We start from the raw sequence: 12,686 nt of genomic DNA on the forward strand, positions 1-12,686 counted from the left end.
GTCTATTTCATGACCGAATTAATCCCAGAAGCCACCACAAATTACCAAGATACCTATTTATGTGTTTTCTAAGTCATTGTTGATGGCTACGCTTTATTTTACTCCTAGTTCTAGTTTAGGAGATAAGTGAGGAACTCCTTCAGAGTCCTTTTGGAACTCCTTTGGTTTCTTATTTGGTTTTATATTTTATATCTATTCAGTTTATGATTTATGTGACAACTATCATGCCTGAGTAGATCCACCTGCTAGATCTAGGTTTTCAAGGGTTTTGATGTTCTTCGAATTTATAGAACTGCTAGGGTGATTTATTGTATCTTTCATAGGATTGTTCTTGCTGCTTGTTTCTAGAGTAATTAACTAGAAACATGATCATAGGATAGTTAGGCGCACGCGAGAGCTGGTCTACTACATGAACTGAATCCTGCTGAGCTAGGTTCTTAGATACACGCGAGAGCCGGTTTAGTTAACCTAGTGAACATAACGATTAGGTCGTTAATGATTGTTTAAGGAAGTGTCGATCGATACCCAGACATTTGTATCAATCGATAACTAGTCAATAGTATCTATCGACACTCGATCCTTGTTCACATGCGAGAGCGGGAACATAGGACTTAGTCATCTGATTAGTAATTACATGCGAGACCTGGATTACTTGCTCACTTAAATCGAGTTCTAGGATCAAACCATTAGCATCTATACATTGAGTTCTAAGACCTGATTGAAACCCTAAGTCTAGCAATCATCCTTCCATCACAAACAAACTCATGATTTACTGCTTAATAATTTACTGTTTTTTATAATGTTTGACCTAGCATAGGCTGAAGCTAAACTCTATTGTGTGAGATATTGAGTCTCTGTGGATACGATCCTCAAGTACTACATCAAACCTCTTATTTTGGAGAGTAGCTTGAAGGTTAATTTGAGCATATCAATCGAAATTAGTGGTACGCCATCGATCGACAAATGGTACGAGTTTGGACAAAGAGGTTACGATCCTGACATAAAAAGCGTATTCCATTGGGAAAAGAAGGATGAATATGGTGTATACAGAGACGAGCATGGATATGCACGAGCACCAGATAGAAGAATCATTCATGTATCAAGGGAAGACATCAGAGATATACTGGCGAGAGCTACGATGTATGAGGCAGCTTGTATTTGTCTACCAGAGCAAGTAGAGAAGTTCAATAGAATTTTACCCAATCTAAGAAGCTACAGCAGAGCAGATATCGACGATATAGTAAATAGTATTTATAGATCCGAGAAGATGTCACTAGATGATACATACATGAGCCTTGATGATATCTACTTCCCACTTAATGACATCATTGAGATGCTGACTACACGCATGGATGAGCTGAAAACGGAGATGGACATGATCCAGCTATAGAATGCAATTCGATCTGAAGCATCGATCGACAGTGATCACGAATATCTGAAGAAACGGCTGGTCACAGTGAAGTTGTTAGAAGACAAGCTTGATGCGGTTAATCTTTCTCAAGACTTGATGCGAGATGACTTTTCCCAAAGATTGGAGAACCTTGTGTTGAGATGAGATCAATATATGGGAAGAGAAAGACATGAGGAGTTGAGTATGATGAAGAGGCCGTACATGGCGTAGTATGGTAAAATAAGCTAAGTACAACACAGAATGGTAGAGGCTTCAGGAAGTCCAAGCTTAATCACACTCTCTTTACCCTCAATACATCCTCAGGCATCATTGTTTTTCTTGTGCATGTGGATGACATCATCATAACAGGCAGTGATAAGGAAGGAATCCGAGCCACCAAGGAGTTTCTGAAATCAGTATTTGATATAAAGGATTTGGGAGAGATGAAGTACTTTCTTGGGATTGAGCTGTGCAGATCCAAGGAAGGGTTATTCATCTCTCAAAGGAAGTATGCATTGGATCTCTTGAAGGATGCTGGTGCGTATAGAGGAAGAACAGCCAAGATGCCCATGGAGGATGGGTACAAGGTTCCACGTGAGGGGAAGATTGAAGACAGCAAGCTGTTCTATGATCCAAAGATGTATAGGAAGCTTGTGGGGAAGGTGATATACTTGACTATCACCAGGCCAGACATATGCTTTGCTGTTAACCAAGTAAGCCAGCATATGCAAGCTCCACGAGAGCATCACTGGCGCATGGTGGAGAGAGTTCTCATGTACCTGAATGGAACTCAAGGGCTTGGTATATGGATGGGAGTCAATAAGACCACTGACGTTGTGGGTTATTGTGATGCTGATTGGGCTGGAGATAGAGCAGATAGAAGGACTACAACAGGCTATTGCACTTTCATTGGTGGAAACATGGTTACTTGGAAGAGTAAGAAGCAGGATGTTGTATCATGCTCTAGTGCTGAAGCTGGGTATAGAGCTATGCTAATGCTTACCAACGAGTTGGTACGGATCAAAGGGGTTCTTAGGCACTTGGAGATTGAGCAAACAACACAAATGACTTTGCATTGTGACAATCAGGGGGCTATTCACATTGTGACAAACTCAATGTTTCATGAGAGGACAGAGCACATTGAAGTAGACTGCCACAAGGTGAGGCAGATGATAGTCTTGGGAGTGATCTTGCCATGTTATACAAGAAGTGAAGATCAATTGGCAGATGTGTTCACCAAGGCAGCAAGACAAAAGACTATGGAGTCCATTCACATCAGATTGGGACTCATAGATCTTGGGAAGAGAAGGAGCTGATCCCCTAAGTCATGAGGTCTTTACTCTTTTTCCCTCATCAAGGTTTTGTCCCAATGGGTTTTCCTTGGTGAGGTTTTTAATGAGGAAGATCTCATGGCTATCCAAGCTTAGACTTTCACAAAGCTAAGCTTGAGGGGGAGTGTTGAGATGAGATCAATATATGGGAAGAGAAAGACATGAGGAGTTGAGTATGATGAAGAGGCCGTAGTAATACTAGTTACCCGAGTAACTTACTAGTATACTAGTTATACTAGTTACCCGGGTAACTTTGGATGAAGAAGAGAAGCCCTATTCTTTTAGCTAAGGCATCAGACCGTTGCAAGGGAAGAAGAGGTGTGTGTGACAGGCTGGAGAAGAGCTGGATAAAGCAAAAGGAGCTTTATGCACAAGGAAGAAGCTCATTGGATGGTTTGAATTAAAGCAAACCTTATCTCTTGTAATAGTGTCTCTTTATGAAACCCTCATCCTAGTGTTGCCTCCTCATATATATTGTAAACTCTTATCAGATTAATAATTAAGAAGTTTGGGATTATCTCTCTCTTATTCATAATGATTCTTAAATACTCTTAAACATGTTTACTACCTAATCTCTCTACAAATCTCTCATTAACCTTCTCTAATCTACCTCTAATCTCTCAATACCTACTCTAATCTCTAAAATCGTACCTTGATGAAACAACTATGGCCAGACTTGGAATGCACCAGCACAGCATCAACAACCTTCAAAATAGGATGCATGTCATTGGGGTTGATAAGGAGATACTGGAAAATCAGTGGACCAGAGGAGATGAGGCCATAAGAAGCTTCATTGGTACATGGTTCCAGATGAGCAAGGAAGATGTAGACACTTGTCTTCCCACAAGTAGTCATCCACCTCCCTACTGGCCAACCTACTTCCAAATTTAAGCTAAATGAGTATAACAAAGCGTTGAGTGGGAGGCAACCCACTATTAGGTAATTTTACTTAGTTTTATTTCGAAATAGTTACTTATTTTCGCATTTAACTTATTGCAGGTCCAAAAAAAAGACCCAAGGAGACGATTTCTCAGTCTATCGATCGATGAGACCATATCGACATCGATCGACAGTACCACACCAGAATCGACCAACAAACACTCACACACGTCGATCGACAATCAACATCAGCGAGCAGGTATATCGTTCTATGATATATATACGTGTTTTTAAATACGTTATAGTTGTTTTGGAGTATTTTTCATATGTTTTCAGGTTTAGGTACGTTTTGGAGGAAAGTGATGATTTTGGGGTCTTTTAGAGCCTTTGGAGTGCAGAATTGGAGTGCAGAATTGCACAGATGTGTCAGATGTTTAGATATGGATGGAGACCTTCCCACGATGTTATTGAGCTGATCTTTTGACACAAAATAGAGCTTTGAGTTAGCTTTCCATTTCCACCAGTTTGAGGTCAATCTAACGGTTAGATTAGAAGTTATTCCCGGTTTACTGAAAAGTGGTCAATCTGTCTCGCGAGAGAGAGAGCTGTCGAGGAGATGAAGGAACCTCGATCGACGGTGCACCCTTGGTGTCGGTCGATGGTGATTCCAGAACACGGGCCGAGTATATTTCAAGACCAACTTAAGCGCAGAAGCAACCACAAATTACCAGAATATCCATGGACGACCTAAAACCCTATTTCTGTATTTTCTAAGCCATTGTTGATGGCCAAGCTTTATTCTATTGTTTCTTTTTGGTTAGGAGAGAAGGGAGGAACTCTTCCAGAGTCCTCTTGGAATTCTTTTGGTTTTATCATTGCTTTCTATTTTATATCTATTCATCTATGATTTATGTGACAAGCTTCATGCTTGAATAGGTTTAGGGGTCAGATAGTCATGAGGGATTAGTCCAAAATATAGAACTGCTAAGTTGTTAGGATATGAATCAAGTAAACTGTTCTTAATGCATGTGTTCAAGAATAGCTAACTAAGACCTTGTCTAAAGATATTAGGGCGCAAGCGGAAGCTTGGTTCTCTGTCTGAACTAGTTTATATTGTGCTAGGATTGCTAGAAACAAGCGGAAGCTGATTTAGTTTAACCTAGTGAACAAGTCAAACCCACGCCGTAAAGCTTGCTAGAAGGAACGTCGATCGACAACTTAGTATTTGCATCGATCGACGGGCTAAAAAGTGTATCGAACGACACTTTTTCAAGACCAACAAGTGACAGCTGAGATCTTAGATCTAGTCAATAGATGACCCAAATAAATGGAAATTGATGGATCATTCTTATGTTTGTGTTCTAGAATATCCAACCTTAGCATCTATACTATTATAATCATGATTGCCTGAATAGAAACCCTAAGTCTAGCAAACCATCCTTCCATCAAACAACTTATCAATTTACTGAACAACTACCTTGTTCACTCTATTCTGTTATTTACTGCTTTATAATCTATTAGCCTAGCTTAATCAATAACTATTTAGATCTAGTGTGTGCCTTAGCTCCCTGTGAGTTTGATCCCTAAATGCTACAAGTCGACCTATTATTTGAGAGAGTACAAATCAATCCTTAGGGTAATTTGAGTGATATGAAATTTAGCGCCGTTGTCGGGGATCCGTAAGTCAAATAGGAGGTCCTTCAAAGAAGGAGACTGCTGATTCACGCATGGCCCGTAAGTCTACAACGGTAGCATCGATCGACACCCTCCAAGCAGCAGCGATCGACAGCGTGAACCAAGCATCTAACGACACTATTCATCCTGTGTCAGACAACACTGTTCACTGCGGCGCTGTTCGCCTCGACACTGTTAATCTGGGCACTGTTTATCCGGACACTGTTTATTCTGACACTGTTCATCCGGCAAAACACAACACCACCTGCGAGGAGACAGAGAAGGTCGAGGTACTCATATTGAGTCTTGATAAGAATGGAGTCTTACGAGACGAAGAAGGTCGCACTCAAATCAGTATAGGACAATTTCTTGATACGCAGGGGACTGCAATCCATGATGATTCTATTGTTGCTGAGAGGGAAGACTTTGAGCTGAAACGTATCTATATCACTCTTATGCGTCAGCATCCCGTTCATGGCTATCCTCACGAAAAGCCAATGGATGATATCAACATTTTCGAGGAATTGGTATCGTTTATCTTCAATGAAGTCCTTGAAGACTACCACTTCTACAAATTGTTCCCATACTCTCTTGATGGAGATGCAACATATTGGTTTCAGAAGTTGCCACCAGGGTATCTCAAAACCTGGAATGACATCATGACCGCTTTCCTCAACAACTATCTCTATGATGCTACAGCAAATCTAGAGATAGAGATGGAATATATGCTGAGATATCAGATTGATGACCCCACCATGGCAAAGAGAGATGAATATCATGGATCTGGAGAGCCGAGCAGAGTAAACGAAGCTGGTACTGGTGATCCGACTCAGCATCAATCGACAGCACGACCTCAACATCGATCGACAACACCATTGCAGCATCAATCGACAGAAACCCCTATTGCCGATTGAGACCTATTGAAATCCCTGAAAGTTTGAGTATTCTTTAGGACATTTCATACTCAACACTGATGAGCACAGATGAATCAAGTTGTTATCTTTCCTCAAATGTAGCCAAAGAGATCACCATGGAAGATTTCTTGGAGCTAGAAGAGTTCTTGGAGCTAGAGAATGGAGAAAATCTTGAATATTGGGATATTGATAAAGAGATCACTATGGAAGATTTCTTGGAGCTAGAGGAATGGTTTGACCCGGAGCAGAAGCTTGATGATGAACGGAACACTATGAGAAAGGATCTGGAGACTTCATCAAAGGCCAGCATCGATCGACACCAACATGATGAGATCGTTCGACACTCACCCCACATCATCAACCAACACCCACCCTATATCATCGTTCACCCATCGTTGGACGAGTTGCCAGTATACATAGTCGAGCTGGAACCAGTTGTGGTTCCATGCACTGTTGTTGAAGCTGAATTTCCTATCCCACCAGATAGAAGTGTGCATTTAGGTTCCTACAATGGGGTATTTGCTGATGATATGTGTTACGGGATTTTTGTGTAGGATCTTTGTGAGTACTACGGAACGATGGACAAGGCTAGTTATTTGTATAGGTTTTGTAAGTATTAGAGAGGAATAGACTTGAAGAGATGTTTTATTAGTTAGAACAAGTCGGAACTACAATGATTGGTGTATAAACCCTAGTTCTAGCCGCCTAGCTATAATCTCTAAGTCTTGAAGTGTCGATCCCATGCTTTAGGGTTATGATTCCCTTTATATAGTCTTCCTAAGGTGGGCCTTAGTCGGTTGGAGTAGGTTAAACTCTTCCATATTCGGAAATATGGAAGGTTCTCCTTATCAGAATTTTTCCATTTCCCGGAGGAAGGGGGGCGATCCTGGGACCGGACCCGGAAAACTCCACAGCGGGGAACCGGGGCTCCTTCTAGCGGGGATTCTGGGAACCGGGGTTCCTTCCAGCGGGGATCCAGAGGCCTGTGTCATGCCTGGGGTCTGGAGGAATTCAATACCTGAGTATTTTTCCCCAACAGTTTGCCCCTTATTGCTCGATTTCGTCATCGAATTCGGGGAATAACCAGTGCACTCAAGTCAACCGGAGTTGCTCATTCTCAGCAGGCTTCCCTTAGGCAGGACATCGCTCCAGTAATCCCGCTATCCCGGGTTCCACTCAGGCCGGAACCGTATTCTAAACCCGGGGAATGATCAGTTTCCCTTACATCAGACCGGGGTCTGGTGCTGTTTGGACCGCTGATTTTTCGTCGAGGACGGGGAGCACTGGGCTTCTGATGATGTCTTGGAGATGGTGGAGCCTAGAGCTCTGATGTGTAGAGTATAGACCGGGGGGCTAGCACCCGTACGGTTTGATGTTACTGGATGCTGTTTTGATTCCTCAAAAAAGCGAGCGCTTTCCTTTTTTGTGGAAAGCATTTTCCCTTTTTCTGCAGAGATCGGGTTTCCTTTTCATTGTCCACTATTTAAATCAAGGATTCTTTGGGATATTTGGAAACATCCCTATTTCCTTTTCTGATCCCGCGGAAAAGGGAACAATCTGGATATAAATAGAGATTCACGATAGTTCTTAGCTGGCCTCAACCCATCCCTAGCGCTGATTCTTAGTTGAGAAAGATGAATCTCGAGCCGCTTTCGTTTCTGTCCTCGCTCGTGGGTGGTTGTGAAAGGCCGTATCATCCTTTCACCGATCATTTCTCATCCCCCGTTCCATCTTGGGGGAATGTTCCGGAGGCTGAGAGTGAAGCGGTTCCGATGGCGCCCCTGAGAAGGCTTCGTTCCTGTTTCTTTGATGATGGTCCCCGTTCTGAGATCCGGAGGAGGATCTTGCTAACATAAGGAGGAAGTAATTGATTCATCCTTCTGTGGGGATGAGGAGTCCAACCGAGTTCGAACGCGCTCCGGATGGCGGATCGGGTGAGGTGGCTGTCTATGAAGCGTACCTGGAAGCAGGCTTCCGAGGTGCTATTCCTTCTCTTATAGGCAAAGTGTCATCCTTCTTCGGTTTCAGTCCTTCTCAACTTACTCCCCTAACCTGGAGGACTTTAATGTCTCTCCAAGTACTCCGAGTACTCCATGGATTTTCCATCGGGGTGCAAGAGATATTACACTTTATTACTTTGCTCCTTTGGCAAACAAAGATCGGTTCTACCATCTTTGATCTCGTGATGGCGCCCCTTTGGTTGAGGAACCTTCGAGGGGTGTCAGAGGGAATCGTCCCTTCGGGGATGGTTGGAACAGTCGGTACGTGTTCATGAAGATTCTTGAGCCAGTGGGTCACCCTACGTCTTGGCGTACCGTGGGTTAGCTCTTCTTCTGAGTTTTGAATTTTACCATCCTTTTGGGGACCTGATCCTGACATTTTAGCTCTTGCTCTGTCAGATGTATCTCGCCCGGTTTCCTTTGCTGGAGAAGCGGTGGCCAAACTCGTAATGGGAATTCCCCGGCGATTCCGCTGGGTGACCTTCTTGGTAAGCAGGGAGGCCCTGCGTCATAGCCATGTTTGGGGTAAGCCTTTGTTCTCCATCTGATAGGACTCTGTCTTATTTTGTTTCTCATGTATGTATACACTTTTTGCTCTAGGGAACACGGTGAGGTCTTCGGTATCAATTATTTATGACGAGTATCAGAAGGTTAAAACGCGGAAGCGACATCTTTCTTATACTCCTCCACCAAGACTAGCGAGGGCCGCTTTATCGGCTGGGGGTTTGTCTTCTATCTCGTCAACAAGCGCCGAGAATATTATGCCTAACTGGGACCTTCTGGTAGATACCCATCGGAGATTGACTAGCGAGGCCCCCCTTCTCCGTGGCCAGGTGCAAGATATGATGGCTTGTCGGGACCTTCTAATTCGGCAAGTGAGAGCTTCGGCTAGGTGGTAGCTGATGAGGGAGTGGCTGGAGAAGCGCGTAGATCATTGGAATCCAGAAGAAGAGTATCGTCATCACCTGTTCTTATCTGGAGGGTTTGGCCGCCAATCGGAGAATCTCTCCCAGGCTGCATCCCCGAGATCTGTTATAGGGTTGCGATTCTCGGAGGGACCCTCTTTTTGATTTATCTTTTCAGACTTTGGTTTTTGTCACTTTCTTTTGAATAAAGGCTCTTTGTAGCCTGCTCCTTGACTTTATGAATGATGCTTCGTTTTTTACCCTTTTACTCCTTGTTGTTACTTCTCTCCTGTATGCTTTTTTGGAAAATATTGTTTTTCGCCTGTTTCTCGATCGAAGTGGGACTTTGGAGTCTACGGTCCCTCTTTTCGTAAATTTGAATGATAATATATGGGGATCATTGGAGAGGGAGGCGCGAGGGCTCCTCTTGGATCCTTAGATTGCGTCTTGGGACCCGGAGGTCCCTGTCAGACCACGAGGTCTTTTATCTTGGACCCGGAGGTCTTTTCTCTTGGTCCTGGGACCGAGACTGGGGCCCGGGGTTGATGTAGGAATCCAGAGATTCTTTAGCAGGATCCGGAGATCGTGGTTGGAACCCGGAGGTTTCTGTGGTTCTGATTGGACCCTGAGGTCGCATAAGAGTGCAGGGTTGTTCCTTAGATCCGGAGATCGTATCGGTACCCTTGTGCACCAGGATCCTGAGGTCGTGTGGGAACCCGGAGGTTCTTTAGGGATGTAATGACCCCGATGCGCCCTAGGCTGCACAGGGGTTCTATCCTTTTTTCTAGAATCGTATTAGGCCTATGAGGCCGTGTTGGAACCCAGAGGTTTGGATCAGGAGATCGTGGTTTGGAATCCGGAGGTTCTTTGAAGTTGTAATGACCCCGATGCGCCCTAGGCTGCACAGAGGTTCTAACTTTTTTCGGAACCCTGAGGCCGTATAGGAACACAGAGGTTCTTCCTTAGACCCTGAGATCTTTGATTGGAACCCGGAGGCTGTAGGGGAACCCGGAGGTTCTTCCTTATATTTTATACGTAGGACCCGGAATCGTTTGGGGAACCTTAGGTTTCCTCTTTAGATCAGGGGCTCGCATAAAGACCCGGAGTTCCTTGGGAACCTGGAATGCTTTTGTTTTTCGCAGGGACCGTACTCCGTCTTCCTAGGCCAGACTACTACCGGTACCTGTTTGGATTTTGCATTCTGCCGCTCGGAAGCTGGCCAATATCGAGTTCCTATGTTGTATTCTACTTCTGCAGGAAGTCACTGACATGCTTAAAGGGTGCTGGTGTGGGTGTTGTGACCCAAGTGCCAAGCTTACGCTGCTTTCCACGTCTGGAGAAGCAGGATTTAGATTGCTCCATGTGTTTCACAGTACTTTTGCAATGAGTATATACCATGTGTTCCATGTATCGCGTAGCTCGTAGCGTTTTCATACAGGTACTTTTCACATTGGTACTCTGGGGACCCTGATGCCCCTTAGGCTGCACAGGTGTTTTAGGTAGTTTTGACAGCATACTAAGGTTTGCGCATACCCATTCGTGTTTTATGTCTCATACCTGTTTTGATTCTTTGTGGGCGTGCCACTTTTGTGAGGGTTGGCCAGGATCGAAGGTCTCTGGAGACCTGATACAGCTCGTATGCTCCTTTAAGTATTATGATTTCCCCTCTACTTTTATTGTCGGAACTATTCTATTTTAAGCTTTGTCCGTAGACGTTAAGCATACATAGGAATAGGAAATCATAATGCTTAAATAGTATATAATAGTAGAGAAATCATGGTCTGGAGACCGTATTAAAAATGATAGGCTTTGAGGTGCAGGGCATTCCAGAAGTTAGATTGTATTTTACCTTTGCTATCTTGCAGCCTGTAGGCGCCTGCTCTCCGCACCTCAATGTCCTTATAGTGTCCTTCCCACCATGGGGTGAGTTTCCCCGTTGTTTTTTCTGCTCGTCGTAGAACCCAGTCCCCTTGCTGGAAGGTTCTCGTTCTGACTTTCTTGTTGTACTTCCTGACGACGTCTGGCTGGTAGGACCAGTTTCTTAGTCGAGCGGCCTCTCTTTTTTCATCGAGCAGGTCGAGGCTTAGCGCCATTTGCTCGTTGTTTTCCTATTGAGAGGTAGATCCGTAGACCGTTTTTCTTATGTGCATCTCTGTAGGTACAATGGCCTCAGAGCCGTAGACTAGCGAGTAGGGGGTTTCCCCTGTTGCTGTTTTTGGAGTGGTCCGGTAGGCCCAGAGGACTCCGTGTAGTTCTTTTGTCCACTTCCCGTGAGAGCCCTCCAGTCACTTTTTGAGCATGTTAACAACTGTTTTGTTTGTGGACTCGGCTTGCCCGTTAGCCAGGGGGTGTCGGGGTGTGGCGAAAGTTAGTTTTATGCCCCAGTCCTTGCAGAACTCCTTGAAGTTGTGACTTGTGAACTAGGGTCCATTGTCGGTGACGAACTTGTGGGGGACCCCGAAGCGAGTGATTACGTAGGTCCACAGGAACTTGCGGATCTGGATATCTGTTATGCGGCTGAGCGCTTCTGCTTCGACCCACTTGGAGAAGTAGTCAGTGACTATCAGAAGGAAGACCTTCTGCCCCGGTGCCATAGGAAATTTCCCTACTATATCCATGCCCCACTTTCTGAAGGGCCATGGTGAGCTTATGGACTTGAGGTTCTCCGGGGGGAGCTTCGAGACTGGAGCGTTCCTTTGGCATTTGTCGCAGTGCTTGGCTTGTCTGTTGGCGTCGGCGGCCATCGTGGGGCAGTAGTAACCAGCCCTTCTGACTCTAAGCACCAGACTTCTGCCGCTAGAGTGGGATCCACAGTCTCCTTCGTGTAGTTCTACAAGGATTCTAGCGGCTTCTTGGGGTGTCACACACCTTAGGTACGGGCCAGAGAAAGACCTCCGGTATAGCTTCTCCTGGGAGATACAGTACCTCGCGGCTTGCTTCTTGATCTTTTTGGCCTCGCTACGGTCTTCCGGGAGGGTGTCGGCCTCCAGGTACCAAATCTGGGGGGTCATCCAAGTTCCGCCTTCTTCGACAGCTGAGACCGCCTCTGATGGGGGATTCTCCATGGTAGCTGGCCATTGAAGCACGAGCAAGGGGATACTCATCTGGCTATTCGTTTCGAGGGCGGACCCTAGATTGGACAGGGCATCGGCTTGTGAGTTCGGTTCCCGGGGGATTTGAGTGAGTTTACAGCTCTTGAACTTCTTGATTAGTCGTTGAGTGACCGCCACATACTGGATCATGCTGTCGTCTTTTGCTTGATATTCCTCTTGTACCTGGTTAATTATCAGTTGGGAGTCACCGAAGACCTGGATATTCTCTGCCCCCATTTGGTGAGCAAGGTTTAGGCCCGCGATTAGGGCCTCATACTCTCTTTCGTTGTTGGTTGCTTTGAAGTTGCATCTCACGACCCTTGAGGCTGTATTCCCCATTGGCAAGGTAAGCACTATCCATACTCCAGCTCTGCTCCTCTGACGTTTCTGGATCCATTCTCCTTCTTCCTTAATCTCGCCTTGGAGGCGTATCTCCTGCTCCAGAGCGGGGAGAAAGGCAGGGGAGAATTCAGCCACGAAGTCTGCTAGGACCTGTGACTT

Source organism: Brassica oleracea, chromosome C9 (assembly GCF_000695525.1).
Source record: "Brassica oleracea var. oleracea cultivar TO1000 chromosome C9, BOL, whole genome shotgun sequence".
NCBI lineage: Eukaryota > Viridiplantae > Streptophyta > Magnoliopsida > Brassicales > Brassicaceae > Brassica > Brassica oleracea.